The sequence below is a fragment of the Syngnathus floridae genome, chromosome 14 (assembly GCF_059516105.1).
Source record: "Syngnathus floridae isolate MCC-2025c chromosome 14, RoL_Sflo_1.0, whole genome shotgun sequence".
Taxonomy (NCBI): Eukaryota; Metazoa; Chordata; class Actinopteri; order Syngnathiformes; family Syngnathidae; genus Syngnathus; species Syngnathus floridae.
In genome coordinates this window covers 5,729,804-5,747,524 of record NC_142426.1, presented here as the reverse complement: position 1 = coordinate 5,747,524, position 17,721 = coordinate 5,729,804, and the positions used below count along the sequence as shown (strand labels likewise).

General features: G+C 42.0%; 1 protein-coding gene across 1 annotated transcript in view; it reads right to left on the bottom strand.

Moving 5' to 3' along the window:
- Nucleotides 1-434: 434 nt before the first annotated feature.
- Nucleotides 435-17,721, bottom strand: part of adgrl2b.1 (adhesion G protein-coupled receptor L2b, tandem duplicate 1) — an 88,228-nt gene continuing 70,941 nt past the window's right edge. The window contains exons 26-28 of the mRNA XM_088395522.1: nt 16,639-16,663; nt 7,298-7,354; nt 435-900 (exon numbers count right to left, since the gene is read on the bottom strand). The gene's annotated coding sequence lies outside the window, so the exon portion shown is untranslated. The remainder of the gene's footprint in view (nt 901-7,297; nt 7,355-16,638; nt 16,664-17,721) is intronic.

The window sequence follows — 17,721 nt, the reverse complement described above, 5'->3', positions numbered from 1 at the left end:
CATATTGCATTAATTTGAGTATTGATGTGAGCATCCGCCTAATAAAATAATTGTGTCTATGCAAATGACACCTGAAATTTTAAGCCCTACTCACTGGTTATCAACACTTTTCTTTACCATCACTAATATTTTTGGATGGCTGGTAGGACTGGAGGTTCCCACGGTGCGCTTTTGCTCAAATTTGAGCAAGGACTATGAGTAGCAATTCTACACTTTTCCACCAGAGGGCGGCAGATCTCCGTCGTAAAATTTGTGCTGCAAAGTTCTTTTTCTGTTTACCACCCTGACATTGTCACTGGCTGTCATTAGCTGCGGTTCAATAAATGTGACGTGCTTCTCTTATTTTTATACTTTAACAAGTGTAAGCTTATTTGTTGTGTCCTATAAATTTTCAAAGTTGCATGCACAGGTTCTACTTTCATCTTGCTTATAAACTAGTAATGTGTAGTTATTTTTATTCACCGTCAGCATGTCTTGTCATGTCCATGAAATATGTATGCTAGACAGTGGATTGGAATACATTACACAAAGTCAATGTCAGAGATGTTCCTGGACTAGTGTCACAAAAGATATATTTAAAACCCAAACTACATGCGTATGCCCCTCCATGGGCCAGGTGATCAATTTTTTAGCACGTCTACAAAAAGATGCTGAGGCGTTTGCTTTGTTCGGTGTGCGAGAAGATTTGATACTTGTTGCAAAACAACTCATGGCTGCTCACAATGCCCTGAGCATCTGGCAGTTCCTGGCCGACATGAGCATCACCATACCGGAGCAACTTCTCCCTCAACCCTGCTCCGTCTGATTTTTCCGTCTTCCACATCCTCAAGGGGGTCATCTAGGCGACCGGTTGTGAAGTCGTGGGCGACGGAACTACAGCGGATCCCGGAAGACTCTTTCCTGGTGTGAGTGAAAGCATGGCTGAGAAGTGCGTTATACTCCAGGGGAAGAACTTTTACTTTGTAGTTTGAATTTGAAATATATTTTTCGTTACACCACTCATGGAACTTTTCTGATAGACTTACAAGAAAAGAATTTGTTTTCACTCTTTTATCTCCCAGTTTCAGGTCCCTTCCTATTTACTTTGCCGGCAAACATGTCATTTTCATCCCAGCTGACCAGCTGCTCTCCATTTTTGCTTCTTTTCCCCCCCCCTTTTCTATCTTCCTCGCCGGGTTGTGCTTCAAAGAGAATGATTTACTTTCCTTCAGATGAATGAATGAATGAGCGAGGAGCCATCTTGGCATACTGTCACGTTCTCTGCCCATTATTTCCTGAATTGACACATTGCTTTGAGCAGCGTCATTGATGATAATGAGTTTGCCACCCTCAAACGTCACGACTACCCTTTTTACAATGACACTCGATACACTTCACATATGACAAAAATCTCTATATGCGAAATTCAATCAGGATATGGCTGCAACAAAACCAGTGTAAAGGTCTTTCCAGCCGGTCATAACGTAAAACTCTATCGCAGGAGGAGCAGAATTTTCCTTCCACGACAATAAATCCACAAATACATTCCGACACTCACTTGGATGACTGCTGTGTTTACACATGATTTATATCATGTACATGACAGGATTAAACAATGAGCACTTTTTTGCTGCAAGGCCAACTGGCGCTTCCAAACCTTTCAATTACGCAAACAAATGCGTGATTAAAAATGTTGCACGGGGCACTAAAGCCAGCTGTTTTGAGGCCTGTCTGACACAGCTGTATACATGTGTCTCTGTTCGCCATGAATCAAACGTCCCATTGTGCTCATCTGGAGTGAATTAGCGGCGAGGGAAGGTGGGAAGGAGTGGGCTTTGATATACAGAGAAGGAAATGGGTAATGTCCTGAAACCGCATGCAACATCCTAATAGTAGCTGTTGACTGATGTCAGGAGACAAGCAGACAGATGATGTGTGAGTGTAAATGAGAACGCTGTCTTATTGCTCATTTGTCGCTATCGTTTCTAAAAGCAATACAGAATAAAGAATTAAAGCAATAAGTCATTGTCACACCAGGGGGCAGTATACTACAATCATTTAGATGCAAATAAAGAAGAGTTTCAATACTACTGTGTAACTTTGGACAAGATTTTTGGACAAATGTACTTCTAACACTCTCTTGCATCATTTCACGCTTGTTGAGTGGGCAGGCAGTTCAGAGAGCCAAGCCATTAAAAAAATACAATTTCCATAACAAGTCCCAGTTACCAGCTCGTTCCTTTTGTCTGGGCCAATTTAAGTGTCTTAAGTGGTACCACATCATATCCGTGAGTATGCTTTGTTTGCACGCTAACAAGTACATCGCCCTCCGATTTGCCGAGCGCTCTGTAATGTATTCATGAGGATGTGCAAGCGGCTAATGTAGGCTAGCTGCACAATATACCCTTTGAAGTTAGCAAACAACATCTTCAGCACATAACAAGACCCCCCCCCCTTCCCCATCTACACTGCTTCATTGTTTGACCGCCTCGGTCGAGTCATGCACGCATGAGAAACTCCAAGTCAAGCAAATTATAGCGAAGAAGTCGTCCGGGAGCAGTATATTCCAAGGATGTCATTATTCTCCAATGTTTTTTAGTGATGCGTGCTTTATCCGCAGATAAGGTGATTCACATTTCAGCGATGAAACTATCCGGCCAAGCGACCCAGACGGCCTGGCCTGGTATCATTTCTCACTTCTTTTCGGAAAAAGATGACAGAGATTATATGAGGATGACGCCGCCGCGCAACATGGCCGCCCAAGCCAGATCAAAGCCGAGACAATCAAAGCCAGAGCGAAAGCTACAGCAGTAAGCTCTTTTAAACGGCCGCCTTGAGCTCGGGGGCGCTCGGGTTCGCCTCTGCTCTTTTCCATCTATCCGCCGGCCTTCCTCTGGAGTCTAGGACAGTCAGCGAACTGACATAAATCCTTCAAAGTGAATGCAAACAGCCCCGCCGGTGACCCATGAGAATATTAAAACCTGCACCATGTCTGTTGTGTGTGTGTGTGTGTCTCCATGCAAGGCCAAGGCTGATAAGATGCGACACTGGTCACAATAGTTTAGAAAGCCACGTTGAGATCAACAACACTGTTGTGACAACGAAAAGCCTGGCACGGTCTGAGACTTCCAAACGAGGTCTGGTTCCTTAAAAAAAAAAAAAAAAAAAATAGCAGTCAGCAATGCATTGTGACTTGGTGAACTTTGAACTCGTGTGTTTGCGACTTGATGAATGTATTTTTTCATCCTTGTGGACAACTGCTGCACTCGCGTCACACAAATATGGAAATGGACACGAGACAGCTCATTCATCACTTTTTCTCTCGCTGCCACTTGGAGTAATGCACAAGTCTTTGATTTTGTCTTTCGATGGATTTTCAATGATGTCAAACTTGATGCAGTCATCAAAATGTGCTCACTTTGTCCAAAGTGCTCACTTTGTCCAAACACTTTTGAGCACATGGAAAGTAGTTTCCATTCAAATGGCTTCATTCCTTCGTTTTATATTTCCAAACCTATCTTGTCTTATTGCAAATCTATTGTGGTGCCAAAATCATTCAAAACTCCAAAAACCTTCCAGCATCAAAGAGCGCAATGTGCAAAAATTAGGATTGTTCATCTTTTGACCTTTTTCATTTCAGACTTTCTGTACCTGCGCCTTATTAAAAGCCAACAATAGACGAAGCAGATCAAAACAAACCCAACTCATTAAGGAGAGAGAATCTTGTTCAAGTACCAAGAGTTCCTTCAAGGTTAACACCGGAAATACCTTTTTTCCCCTCCATATTTAGATCTGAGCCAACCAGAAAACACATTGGGCATAATTACCACGCCGTAAATCAGAAATGGATCATTTCAAACAACAAAAGTTTTATTCCCTGCAAGTTGGCAGTGGGGGTCGGAAGCAGGAAAACAACCTCCCGCCCGAGGTGTTTTGCTTTTGCCTTGGGGATGGAGGCCACAGGTAGACAGACCTCTCCCTGGGATAACCTAACTTCAGACAGAATTGCATCACATGGACCCGCCGGCGCCATCAATCATCAGCAACAGAATCACCAAGCCTCAGATCAAATATGCCGACTTCCTCTGGTGTCTCGATAATACGCGCGAGTTATGTCGATGGAAATTCTCATTTCCACGCCGCTTGCGAAAAATTTCCGTTTTTTAAGGAAAGATTTGCGTCGTGTCCTTGAACGCGTCTAGCCAAAGGTGATAAAACATGGCAGCGAGTCACAGTGCCGCCACAGAGTACACATTAATAAAAGATTTTTGAAATCAAGTATTTATTTCCTCTGTCCGGTGTCCACACAGGATGTGTAGTGCATGCCAAAGCAGCAGGTTGCGCCAAAACCCCTCACTGAAAGATTATTATAGCCAATCAGAAGCCTGAATTGTCTTTACCACAAAAAGGACAAATTAATGTAAAAACATTGTTACCCTGGTGTCTACAAAGGAAGTCAGACAAAATCTTTGCATGTTTAAAAGACCAAATTTATTCAAGTTGAATTCTGAATAACCAATAAATAGTTTTTCTACTTCAACAGTATATGCAGCAGCTAATAGTGCAACATCAAATTCTTTCATGTCATCCCTATTCTGACTAATCTGGATCCAATGTCGACTTATTTATTTTTCAGTTTTTAAGGTCTCATTATGTGGGTTATTAGAACTTTGGATGTGCTTTTAATTTTTCTTTAAAAACAACTGCCAAAAAAGCAGAGCGTTATCACAAGGGGGGCAACGTCTGATCCAATCAAGTCACTCATATCATAAAATAAGTTTATTTTGTGAAGGTTACATCCTGTCAGACGACTTTTTTAATCTCCATTGTGAGTTTTGAGTAAGATTTTCAGACATTTCTTTGTGCCTTGCCCCCTCATTTGTCTGAGTGCATGACAAAGCATCCACAAGACAGCCTGAGGTCAACCAAGCGAATGAAAACGCCTCTGCTCCAAATATTTATCCAGCGCAGACGCTTGGGTGCCTTTTAACGTGATGCGATTGCAACCGAATTGCCGTTATTACACTTTGACGACGTGGGAGATTACCAGTTAGCGTGGGGGGCTTGCCGCTCCGCATCCATCCTTAACTTTGGACAAAATCTCCAAAAGACGAGTGCCATTTATTTTTATTCTCCCTATAGCTGAGCTTCCTGTGTCGCCCCGCCATCGCAATTAAGGCCAAGAAGGATCAGAGCGGAGTCAGATGAAAGGCTCATAAAGCCCCGCTGAATACAGAAGACGTATGCCAGGCACCGGTTCGCTTACACACTTCGTTCTTTGTTCCTGGCCAATCTCGTTGATGGGCTGCAGGAGCCACAACGGGAAGATATTTCAGGTATTAACGGAGCCTTTTCCCACCGACACCATGTGGTAAGCAAAGGCTTCAAAGCAATAATTTGCAATGATTTTTCTTTTAAATAGCGTACAAAGCCCTCCAAGTCCTTACAAATGATCTACAAAGAACTATTTGAAAGTGAAAAAAGTAACTTCAGATTTCACTTGAGCCTGAACAAGACCCAATGTAGCCCCAGAACCTAGGGCCTACCGGTTTTACTTAAAAAAAACTTTTAAACTTAATTCCTACTTATATTGCTGCTGTTCCATCATCTGATTCTGATCTTATTAAATTTCCAATCATTCCAAGTAAACACCACTTTCATCTCACTCCCAGCGCAGTCTCCTCCCCTCTCTACCCCAAAAAAAATCTTCTCTCACATCATTTCCTGACCATGCAGCAAGTGAAAGGATTTCACACTAGCTTGCAGTTTTGTTTCACATCATCCAACTTTTGCATTTTGACAGTCCCAAAAGGTGATGTCAAGAGTGACGTTCGGGAAGCGCAAAACAAGAAACAGCCTCTGGCGATACCTTTTGTCAACAAGCTCCAAGTTTATGCTTGCTGTCCCCGAGCAAGCCATGTGGTGGTAGTCTTTGCACTCCACTCGTGATCTTTGCCCCCCCCCCTCCCCCACTCATTAAAATGAATGATGACATTAAATCCCACGGGCGACATGCAATGAAACGGCATTGATCTATAAATCCTACGCTTCGTATGCATACATATCACTCTACAAAGAATATTTAATTTAATAAACCAAAACAACAATGGAATATTTCATTTAATAAACCAAAAACAATATAGCGTAGCACCTTTGTGTACGTTCTCTCCGAATGTTTAATCAGCCAAGGTCACTGTGCGTTTCCATGTTGTCGGAGGAGTCGCGATTCATCTCATCTGTATTCTCCCCACTTGGCTTACGTCTGCGGATCATGCAGATATGGGATTTTGCTGGGAGAATTAAAAGGCTAGTGATATCAGATACGCTCAGTAAAATATTATTTATGACTCTGCGGTTGGAGTAACTAACGCCTCCGCGAGCACTTAATGTTTTATTAAACAAAAAAAAAAAAAAAGGGGAATTGTCTAGAAGTAACCAAGCTCCACAATTTCAATGGGCCCCCCTGACAAACCTTCTTGCATACTCACATGTGTAACACATAATAAATCATTCCACAGAAAAACACAAAAGAAATGTTTTCCTTCTTTTTGGATTGTATTCCGACTGGTTGTTTATGGATGTTGGCGCCATTTGGAGGAATTACAGTGTACTTTGCAAAACATGAGCCTTTTTATGGTTGAATGCTATTCGTGTGGGCGCAAAGGCTCTGGAGTAGCAATGGAGCGGACTTGCACATGAGCCAAGCACCCCCAACTATATCTTTTGATTGCTGCGCTGCAATAACCAAGTGTCAACAACAACATGAGCTCAAGACTTAAGAGCGATCCATGAGTCATGCAGTATTTGATTGTACTGATCTGCAAATCAAATAGGGCAAGACGCCGACGAGATTTCAATCGCTGGTGTTTGATCTTTGACACCCTACGGGAAGGGACGTTATTAATCAAACGAATATTGACATTTCCTTTCAACTTGCAAACTTTTAAATAGGAGCTCAGAAGGGATGATGGCCTCTTTTGAACTGCTTTGAGACTCCTGTTGTGCTTGCTTTTGAAAAAGTCAGTGCAGCCACCATGTAAACATACCGCTTAGCGCTCGTGCATACAATCGAGTCATTACAATTCCCCGTGTTTATGGTTTAAAGTTATAAATATTTGAATAGGCAGCGGTAACACAAGTAACATGCAATTACATGGCTAATGCAAAAAACGGCGCAGGGGCCCAGGCTGGCATTTTTAGTCGCCTGCTTCGCATTGACTGCATTCCTTCTCCTGTCATTTCAATTCCACACGTATGTGAAGGCGGCACGAGCCAGCCAAGTTCACTTAAGCCCACCGGACGTTCAACGGAGACGTACCTGAAGGTGACATAAACTTGGCAGGGGCCGCGACACTTTCCAGGGAAGTTCCTCAACCTGCGGTGGGAGGGATGAATACAAGCAGTCATGTTGACACTTCATACATGTCACATGTGTTGCCTGGCCTGCCAGGCTTTGTTTAGGCCTCAATTTGGCAGCTATTTGCGTCCAAGAGGCACTCTGTAATTAACTCTCAAGCGCTTGATAAAAATGACGTTGATGTACGGTGAAGTCGTTACAGCACATGTGCTTCGGGGGTCTCAGGTTCCGGGTTCGAAACCTGGGTTTCTGTGTGGCGTGTGCATGAAATACACTTTGTGTGTCAGTGTGTTTATGATGTTAAGCGAACACTCTAACAGTAACATTAAGGATCCATTCCATTAGCGTCTCGAGAGGAAGTTTCCTGATTGCTTTGTGATTTTACTACCAGTTTTATTTGCAGTTAATTTCATTTTATTTGTAATTTTATTAGTCCTTGGGTTCTTTGCAACTTTTAATTTGCTGTACTTGTTTTGTACAATGACCTTGACTTTTTAGAAACTTATTTAAATAAATACTTTCTTGTTAGGTGGTACCACAAAAGTGGATTTTTGAATTAGAGAGGCAAAATAAGGTAAAAAGGTAATTAAATTTTTGGTTAGTGTCATATTTTTGAGTTTAGGTAACAGCAAAGCAGATAAAAACTCAATGAAAGTACGTGTTTTATATTTTTTGAATCCACCATGATCCATGATCCTGTATTCAATAAAAAAATCATGCTGTTATGCAATATGTTTTTCAGTTGAAATTGAATACTTTATAGTTTTATATATATTATATATTCATGAGTATGATCATATTTCTATATGACCATTGCTAAAACAACAGATCAATTGCTGGCCAAATACTTGTAGCTCACTTTTATTAACAATCGGCAGTCATGCCTGGTTCTGGCTTTCCACATTTTTACTGGTGTGGGGATCCACTTGTGCTGACTTAACAAGAAAAACATTTATGTAAAAAATATACAAAATAATAACGAATCTCTTGGCTCAGATTTGAGTCGGAACGGTTCAGCATCTGCGAACTGCTCTCTGGGACTGTTTGGCTCCATAAAATGTGAAGAAGTAACAAGAAAAGTATGTTTCGTCATTTTGGGGCTTAACAAAGTGAAATATTGCATAGTTTTAGAGTGACTACTTTCCAACGTCAACATATAATTCTCTCAAGCGTGAAAAACAACATATTAATTGGATGTAGAGGATGTCAAATAACACATTTAATGAGAAAACTGATAAGGGAAACGAAAGCGGCCGAGTGAAACCATAATCCCATGTTGGGACTGGTGGACCCCTAATTACTCAAGAATTCAAAACAATTTGTCCCATAGGAAATAATGTAAAGTGAATTCATTCATTTTGAGGGTCCATCACTTCATAGCTTGACACTGATGGGGACACATAAGACATTTTACAAGGGGCCCCTTTTCAATAAAATCTTGTCTAAAAGTTTTAGAAAATGCAGTGTTTTTGCATGTGAGACAAAAACGCACTATGGCTAGCAAATACATACTATACTACCAAAATTCACAAAATTCATCTCCAGTACAAGATAAGCAGAATATTGAGAATAAGACAGAGCTCAATCGGTTAATGAGCAAAGTATTCAAACGACATGTCTTAGCACATAAGCTAACAGCTAGCTTAGCTTGTTCTATTTCTTCTTTCTTGCCTTCTACCACATTTTGTGCAACTTTCAAGACACATTTTCCAGACCTGAGTGCCAATGTGTGATATGAGCAAAGTATGCAAATGGCGTCATAACAGATAAGCTAACAGCCTAGCTTGTTCTATTTCTTGCCCAACTGACGACAATCAACCACCACATTTTGTGCAACTTTCAAGACACATTTTCCAGACCTAACTGTAATTATTACTTATTATTGGGTCTTTGGTCGACCAATTTCATGATGCTTCTACAAAGAGCCCAGATGTCGCCCTCCCGCTATTTTACGAAGCGAAAACGCCAAGCTTCAGGGTGGCGGCCAGATATGAAGTCCACAGTGCGACATTAACATTTATGTGGCTCACATTTCCCACCACCACCCGGCCGCAGTTTGTGCTCAAATCTGCTCTCCCCTTTGAGTGATGCATCATCTCTTATTAGATGATCGTGGAAGTATGAAACATCTGGCCGGCGTAACACCTCGCCGCTCTCCGTCGGGAGTAAGGTCATCACGTTTGTTGCGAGAGGGACTGACAAAGTTATTTTACATAGGCGGGGTGTTTTCTCGAACACATTTTTGGGGAGGACAATCGGAGGCGTGATGAACGGATTTTTCATTTTCCCACGCCGTAGAGAAGATTGAGACCTTTGTGTTTACCCGGACTCCGTGTCAGTTACAGCTTAAAAAGAGGGCCCATTCAAGACATCTTGACTTTTTGACTGCGTCATTATGGAACAATTTGCAGAGCTCCGAACCAATTTGGAAACGCTTTATTAGCATCACGCGGACGCCCAAAACAATCATGGCTGACGCGGCCAATGCCACCCCCCTCCCCTCGTTCTTGTTGCTGTCAAATTATTTTCTTGACATGCGGTTTGTACTCCTGGCCTGAAATGTCTCCAATTTCTTCATGGAAAAGGATTGCAACGGGTGGGGGTTTGATTCGCTGACGTTATTTACACGACCATGGTTTCGCTGCCTCCCTCCCGGCTCGGCGAGTCGAGATTGTGGAATTTTTTTGGCATTGACCCACATCTGGATTTCTGCACTTGAAGGTGCCCCCCCCCCCCACAAGTCTCTTGTGAAGCCACAAGCCAATATGTTTCCCAGGGTACCGTGGATACAAAGTCCGGGTGTCATCCGAAAAACTTCCTGCTACTCCGCTTAAAGTCGTTTCGTTTTTACAAATGAGCAGCAAAACCTTTCCTGAGGGCATTGACGTGTCCTTGCTGTAGGTGGAAAAGTAAGCGGAGCGTTGGATCTGGTTTCCATCCCGGGTGCCCCACCTTGACTGGAATACAATGGATGGGGAGCAGGCCTAGAACTCTTAACTCACTCTGCAGATTCCCCCCCCCAAAATTCCCTTGATGTTTGACTAGCAAAAGCAGCTTTGAATGCCATCACAAGGCCATATACTTTGTAATGGGGGAATTGCACAATTGCGTTTATGGTCGGCAATGTGAAAACACACAGATGGATTTTTGGGAAGTGACTTTAATGACCCACTCACATTGCAAAAGAAAAAAATGGAGGTGATGGAGGGGGGGGGGGACATATTTTAGATCGCAAAATCACATTGATTTAAAAGTACTAACCCAAATCAAGTCAATGCTGGTCAATACTGCCGAGTTGAAGTTACCAAAAAATATCAGTATGTTTCATTAATACGACGCAAGGAATATGCAAATTGTGCAAAAAAATATGAAATAGTTCAAACAGGAGAGTGACACTGTTTCATATGAACCTCTATTTGCTAGTTAGCAAGCTAATGCTAATGTGACGCTTTGCTGTGCTTCTTTTTTCAGGCCCAAGTCAGTTGGGTAAGAAATCCAAACAGTCATTTCTTTACATGTGCTTTCTTTTCTCACTGATTGGTTGGTAGAGCGAGATCATACACTTCTCTCAAGTGATCAAGTGATTCTCCTTGTCAGATTAAAGGCTGTTGTTTTGTCTTTTCTTTTAATTTGTCAGCCGCCCGTGTATCGATTGGACAGGCGCCCGGGACGTGTCATCGCATCTATATTTGTCAGTGTCGCTTGCAGTCTGTTATTGAAGGCCGAGCTTTCCATACATAATTAAAAGAAGCTGGGATGAAAGAGCCAATGCCTCAGTCACTTGTTCATCCATCAAAAACTTTGAACCCGACTCTTCCACAGACGTCGCCGCCAATGATTTTCTCGTGGTAGCCACCGGACAAACAAAGGCACCCTTTTTCCATTTGCGCCTCATCCCTTTGTCTCATATTTGACTCGGGGAGGGCTTTAAGGCTTTAATTAAATTCCAATCCCCCGCCTCTCACTTCTCCACAGACTGCCCCCCCTCCGCCGTGTCTCTGTGGGAGCTTGCGAAGCTGGGCTTTGCCGCCTGTTGTGGTTTTTATTTGAAAGAGTCCCGCTCGTCATGATAGAATTCGCACATGTGGCGCAGACGGCACGAGCGAGAGTGTGTGGGCCTGAACATGCACTGAAGTGACACCCAACTGGTGTGAGGAGGAGGGCGAGGGGGGTCCCACCTGACTTGAGGGACTTGTCCAAATCTGTCCCGAGCACCATTTTTTTTTTCTTCACGCAATCATCATTGCTCCTTTTCCGTGGCCACCCACTACCATGGCCCACATTGCTCGGATCAGATGCAACATTTGTCTGTCATGAAACTGAGCTCGGCCAGTCTGAGTGGAAAGATGGGTTCTGCGTGGCTGATCCACACTGACAGTGATGGACAAGTCCAGAGAGGAAAGCTGATGGCCAAAGTTCCTCTCCTGTCTTGCCTGGACAACGTCAGAGAAGATGGATGTGGCGCTTGCGAGGCATTCGAGTTGAGCTCTCTTCATATTGTGGGTCTCGAATAGAAAAGGAGATGTTGAAATTCGAAACCTTTTTCTCATTTGTTCAGCGTTTGTCCTTTTCCAGACAGACTGACAACGAAAATGTGAGCAAGTGATGGACAACACACAGCAGGGCCATTTTCGTGCTGGATTGGAATTTGGAAAGTTAACTTTTTGTTTCTGTAGAATGATGAACACTGAAAATCGAAATAATATAATAGAAATAAAATAGTGTTAGCTATACAGTTAAATTTTGATACTGTTGTTGGTGTGGGGAAAATTACATTTTAAAAAGATGCAAGTATATATCCATCTTAATAGTGTCAAAGATGTTTTGTTAAAACGAAAAGAAAGGCCCATGACGACTTCATAAACTGCTTTTATCTTTTTTACTATCTCTGTACACATCCAAATGTCACCGCAGGATATAAAAAAAAGAAAAAAAATCAGCAGAACGTCTTGATTCCCCCGACGTGTCTTTTCAAGGGTATCGTTGGTTTAATGCGCTGTTGAAAAAGGCTCCAGCTGGAAAAGTGAACAGGAGTCGTTTTTAACAAGCTCACAAAGCCCAAATCCAGAGCTGACCAGCTCACGCACACAAGGAAACAGACACTCGACCCGCCATTACCAAAACCCGTGTGCCAGTCTGCAATTTTAATTGAATTTGTTTTAAAGGCCAAGTTCATCAGGCATTGATTTGTAGTGAGCAATCTTCTGACCACAGCTGTTCTAATCAGCATAATTCAAATTTGAAAGCGGCTCGCCTAAGATACGGCGGTGAGACCTTCAGGGCGGCCATCGAAAATCAGCACGGACTAAGCTTTTCTGCGTTTGCTCATTTCCGCAGGGGGTGAAGAGGGATTCGTCTCACATAGTATAGTGCGCATTTCCCGTAGGGATGACAAATCACGGCATGGAAGCCATCGTCAACGTAAACAGTCCGCTTGAGCCTTTGGATTCCGCTAGGTCATAATGTACATATGAGAATGAAATATTTCTTGTCAATTCGAAATGGGAGTCTCAGCAGTCTATTCTCACGAATATCTTCAAGGATTTTTAAACAAATTGAGTCTATTTTGCCAAAAAAAGTCTTGTTAGCTATTCTGCCCTTTTTGAACAGGCACCCGTTTTGTCAGGCAGAAACCTCACAAAGCAAACAAATTAGAGGTAAAGTCTTCTTGCTTCAAGCTCTTTTGTCTCGCCAAGATGTGACATAAAGACAAAACAAAGGCGGATTAAAACATCAGATGTTATAGCACCAAAGAGTCTAACCAAACCACATATTAGCTAAACATAAGCTTGACAGCTTGAGGCTAACAAAATGAAAGGCACCATCGACACGTTAACAAAAAATGCTGCTGCTCCTCATAGCAGAAATTTCAAACCATCTTAAAAACGTATTTCAACAGAAACAGTACAAATAGTCTCTGTTCTATTTGTGAAAACAATTAACATAGCTGGGTCCTTATTTTGGGCTGTTCATCCCCACAATGGCGCAAACGCCCATTTCTAATTGCGCCTACGTGTCAAAAGAAAAACTCCACTCACGCGCAGTCAGACTGCACTTTGCGCTAGACTTGTAACTGGACACGAAATTGGCCCCCTTGAGATTTAACTCTTGCTTCAACTCCTTCTACCTGTGTGTCACTACTGCTACCATCAGGCTTGGCACTCGCGTCTCAAATCTGTACGATAGGGAATACCCGTATTCAGCACAATCTTCACTCAAGATTTTAGTCCGTGCAACTCAAAACCCAATTTGAATACTGAATTTTTTTTTTATTAATGAATGTGACTTTCTGAGGAGCAGCATATCATTTCAAATGCACTCTCGCAGTAAGTCGCAATGAAAGCAAAAGCAAAGTGGTCGCAATGGGACTAAACGCAGCTCAACTTGCGTTCCTGAAATCGTAATTTTTATTTAAGGCTGATCGCCTACAGAAGAACTTAAAGAAAAATCCTTCCATAAATTGATCACAGTTTTCTTGGGCCTCCTGCAGTTACGTCTATTCCTCATTTCATGTAGGAAAAGTTGGAATGACAGCTCTTTCTATCAAATTCCCATGTCTAATAAAAGTGAACAAACAATAAGAAGTTTTTCCTTTCAATGAGGAAGTTCTTGTCAGTCAAAGTCAAAATAAGAAGTCTTACAGTATTTATTTCCCCAGGAAGTTTACAGCAGTATCCAAAACAAAGGCCACAATGAAACATTTATTTTCTAGTTTTGAGTTTCATTTTTTGATGCCAAATATTTGGGTGAAATCGGAGCCCTTGTTGATGCAGTCTGTCCTAAAAGCATCATATGTGACTTTTATTTTCAAAGCGGCGGCGCGGGAAAACATTTGCTTTGTGTGCGAGCGTGACATTGATTCTCCTCCTAATTATCTCCACATGCTACACTTCTCGGTGCAAAAATGAGACCGGCCCGGCGCCACTGGGGTGTGCTCGCTGCTAATATAGTGTAAGTACATTAGCTGTGAATTAAACTTTTAAATACAGCATCGATCAGAACCCAACTGTGTAATGCTAACGCTGGGGACTCGGCACGCTGATTACATTGTTGCGTCTGCCCTTCCTTTACGTTGAAATCAGCAAAAGGTATGATTAACCGATGTCTCGAAAAAATGATCCTGTGCCAATTTTTTGTGGTGTTTAGTGTTATCGTTCCTTCTTTTTCTTGTTTTGTCCAAATGCTTGTGCCATGCATACAACAAAGTAAACAAATACACTTGAAAATGATGTCATGTATTATTCAATGCTATCAAACACAGTTCTGTAATGAATGTTTTTTGACATTAACTTTCCGTGCAAATTGACATATCAAACGGCACTTTGAAGTGACAAGAGCAAGAAAATACAATGCTCATATTTAATTTCACGAGTTGGAAGTGCTGTTTATACTTGACAGGGAGTCGTGTGGTGTAGTCAGATATTGCAGTTTTTTTTTTCTTTTTTCAATCCCTCTGCTGCGTGTTAAAAAAATTACAATCATTACATCTGCTTCCAAACGGCCACAGACTGTGGGAACAATTGCTTAAATATCGGAAAATTTCTCCCCCCTGGAGCTTTTGGGCTAATGGCAGTCATATGTTGTGTCACAGGGGGGAAGGAGGAGAATGTGTTGCTATTATTTCAATGTAGACAACCCAACAAAAACACATCCAGCCTCAGTATGTGTTTACTGTATAATGGCGGAGACAGCTTTACCTCTGTTTGGCAGCCTACTGGTATAATCAGGCTCAAAGCGGAGAGCGGAGAGAGAGAAAAAAAAAGAAGCTATTTGCTCAATGGCCTCTCTTAAAATACTTGTGGCATGAATCAATAAAACAAGACATGCATGCTTTATCAAAAATTGAAAATATGATAAGCTAGAAAATGCTAACAGTGCTACATGCTAACAGAACTTAGCATGTAGTACTTTGTTTTGTGATTTTAATGTACAGCAAAACTCAGGACTGTTATCTAATTCCGATTTTCACCCAACTTGCAAATATATATATTGACTGTACATCCACTCCTTAAGCCCAATGCAGAGGGATACGCCCCAGGTATGAAAGATTATAGTGCTTGCAGGGCTGTTTTGACTCTTTGCCTGAGCTGCAAATTCGAACCAGAGCAGCCAAGTGGGCCGCCGACTTCAGTGCAGTGTTGCACCGTGGGACGGCGGCGGCGAGCGAGCGTTGGAGACTCTTTATCTTGTTTGTGCAGAGGGAAATGTAGAGGAATGTAAGCTGTACATCTACACAGGCCCCGAGGAAATAGAATAGCCTTTCTGCATTGTGCTTGTCCTAATGTAATTATGCGAAGGTCCTGCTGAGGCGAAAGGAAAGATTCCTATCCGGCAATATAATGTCTCCAAGAACGCCTCGTTTTTACTTTAATAATAATGTTACTATTATTTTTCCCAGCAAGACCTTGGTGAAGGAGGTCAAAAAGTAAACAAAAAAAGAGTTTGGGATACTATGGAATCTCCAAGTCGAATATCATTCTTTCTGTGGAAGATACCCCTCCATTTTTTCCCAGAGGAATTAATGGCAAAAGAAAATCTTGAACATTCTTTACTGTCATACAATGCAAAAATAAGTTAACCACTTCAAGATGACAATACTGAAAAAAAAAAAAAATTAATTGACATTTTTTTGCAGCAAATATTTTTTCCTATACACTTGAAATTAGGGCAACTTTAAAGACAACCAGCTTTTTATCACATTGAGGAAAGCACTTGCCTATGTATATTATATTCTTCCGTTAGACAATTCAGTGTGCTTGAGGAGATAAAACGGAGCACAGGTGACTGAGTGATAATGAACCACTATATATGCATCATGCAAACACTTGATGAAAACGACATCACATAATACAAAGCCTTTTTGTGCGAGGTCACTATGTTTTAGAACAAGGCGTCTGTCTTTGTGCTTTTAATGTGATTTATAAGCGAATAAAAAGCTTTCGCAGGGAGGCAGAGAGCCACTGACGACTCGCACGTCTGCATCTTTGGCCTCTGCGCTGGTCTCTTAACTTCAAAACTCATAAAATACGCCAGCCGCAACATGTGCACATAGCAAGAGCTCCCGCTGAGCTCGTGTGTGGTCATTGGGAGCCGCAGCAGCCAAAAGATATGCTATGTGCTAGCTATAGGCCATTCGCTCACCGCTTACCGCCTGACTGATTAAAAAGGTTTTATTGGCTGGTAATGTGTTTGAAAGGCAGTGAAAACTACTTAGAACTACAGTAACTTTATAAGCAAGCTAGCTAGTTAGCCAGATACAGTATTAGGTGCGGTACAAATAAAACAAAATGAAATACACTTACCACATCTGGCTCGATTCTTCGGTCCCTGCAAGAGGAGAAAAAAATACACAATTACGCGTGACATCGTTTAATAAATCTGTGGGTTATTTAGCTGGCAAACTAAATAACTCAGCTTGTTGCGGAGCCTGAGGACTGTATAGGGCAGGGGTGTCAAACTAAGGGCCGCATCATAGTCATAGTTTCCCTTGGAGGGCCATTATGATTGTCAACGTCTTCTATATAGGCTACAAAACAAAGTGATGAACTAATTTTGAAATCAGAGACTAGTAAAAACTGTTCAAATATTTTAAAAAGACGAATTGCAAATAATGTCTCTTTTTTTTAAATGTGAAGACAATTTATAGTTTCAGTAATGACACAAAGTTGATGCAAAATCTGTCTTTGCAGGCCACATAAAATTAATGGCGGGCCACATCTGGCCCCCGGGCCTTGAGTTTGACACCTATGTGTATAAGGGGTTGGCTCGTGGTCCAGTTTTGGTTGCTTTACTGACTTACGGGCGAAAGGTATAGGTACACGTTGGTCGTAAGGATGTGAGAACAGGTGTGTGTAATGTACATGGGTGAGTGTCTGGGTGTGTGAATGTGATTGTGTATGTTTATGTGTTGTGTGTATTTCTTGTGAAAGGTGTGTGTACGTGTGTGTGAGAGTATGTGGTTCTGCAACAGACAGAAATACAACAAGTTAATGCTCAACTTCTGACGTCACACAACACTAATAGACGGCACACATCGCATAACTAACTAAGCGTAACGGTTTCGGCATACTAAATAAACATAAATGAAGTATTCTAGACAACACACCAAGAAAAAACATTTGCTGGCGACCGTTAGCCGCCGTGGAGCTACGTAAAAGCTACTCGTATGATGCGAGGAAAACTTAAAGGAGCGCGCCGAAACTACCAACCAAATGGCGCACACACGAAACAATCTGCGAAAAGACAAACAGCACAACAGTAAACAAGAGAAACATTTAAACGTACTATATACTCACTTTTTGGCAAATACGCACACGATACTAGCCACTTAAACTCCCGCCGTCTGTCATTTACCACTGCGCGCCGACTGCAACAATCGCGATAAG